Source organism: Arachis duranensis, chromosome 6, assembly GCF_000817695.3.
Source record: "Arachis duranensis cultivar V14167 chromosome 6, aradu.V14167.gnm2.J7QH, whole genome shotgun sequence".
NCBI lineage: Eukaryota > Viridiplantae > Streptophyta > Magnoliopsida > Fabales > Fabaceae > Arachis > Arachis duranensis.
Window position 1 is genome coordinate 93,861,967 of NC_029777.3, and position 1,759 is coordinate 93,863,725.

Consider the following 1,759-nt stretch of genomic DNA (forward strand, 5'->3'; position numbering starts at 1 on the left):
TTTATTTTACGTCCTAGATACTGTCAGATTTTTACCATAAAAAAATCTGACAGTAAAATCATTGTGGGTCACCAAAATGCATAGTTTCACTAAGTTAGTTTACTGTCGGATTTTTCGATGATAAAGTCGGTGCTAAAAGACGTTCCAATATATTTTTTTTTCTTTCAAATATTACCGGCGAAGTTATCATCGAAAACTTAAATCTGCCAGTAATTATATTACCGTATATAAATTCGACAGTAAATTTGTTACTATTCTACAACACTAAATCTGACAATAAATCTGACAGTACTCATTATTTTTCTTGTAATAGCGGACACCTAATCATCTGACAAAGAACAAGTGTTTAAAATTTTTGTCTAAACCCTCCACAAAAAATGGTTTTAAATCCTCTATTTAAATAGATCATATCATATAGCAAGAGCGAATTTGAGTCATATGTGCCGTAATTCTTCCTACATTGGCCAAAAAGCATTTGTTATTTTATTTTCATTAAGTGTTTAAATTTTTTTTTATTTTGACAAATTCTCACCTATAATTAGAACACTACAAATTCTCTAATTACAAAGCGCATATATAATATATATCGAAATTCCAAAGATACATATATATGACAATATAAACAATCATGATACAAATTATAATTACTTTTTTAATACTAACTTTTTTAATCACCTTGTTCCCCACATTAAATATGGAACAAACACGTACAAACAAACTCTACAACAAATAAACATGAAAGATCTCTATGCCTCACAAAGAATCATTTCGCCTCTTTCATCCTATAATTCTATCCTAAACATGCAATAATTCTATACTTATATTAATTTATAATTTTTAATTTCAATTAATACTTAATAAAATAAAAATTAATAAATTAGAATAAAACCAACCTATATAGGTAAGTTAATCTACTGAGTCTATTAAAAACAGCAAGAACACGAACTGTCTTTACTCTAGTAATCTTCAAATGTTACTAGAAACTCGACACAAATTACAATTGAGTTAGAGTCAAACTCATAGAGTCAAATATTAAGGATAATAAACAATAATTTTTTTTTAATTAATTGAAAAAATAAAACTGATTAAATTAAAGAGAAACTCAACCACAAATACAATGTGACAATATCAAAATCTTAATTAGAGGGAGAAAATATAGAAAAAAAATCGCGTCAAAATGAGTGAGTAAAAGGGTTCAAGAGAGAAAGGAATTTAAAAAATGGGAGAGAAAAAACAAACGCTAATTTAAATTCGGACGCACAATTTAAATAATAATTTAAAATTAGCATTTCATTAGTCATATATTACCGACGATAGCAGCGTCAGTAATAATGTAATAGTGAAAAAAGAAATTAAATTTTAAATTATTATTTACTAACAGTCTTGTTGTCGATAATATATTAACATCATATTTTTATTTTAAAACAAAAATTTTAAAATTATCATTACTGACTGTTAAGTGTGTGTTTGAATTTACGTTGGGCGAACTAGAATTTGAATAAAAGTAATTTTGTAGAATTGATTTTGGGTAGAAATAAGTTTGTGCCAACATAATTTATGTTTGGTAACTTTTACTAAAATTAATTTTGATAAAATAAATATTGTTTGGATAATATTAGTTAAAATCACTTTTAGATAAATAATTAATTAATTATTAAAAAAATATAATATTAAATTATAATATTATTTTTTAATATATTTAATCCTTTTTTATACTTTTTTTAGTATATTTTTTATATAATATTTTATAAAATTTTAT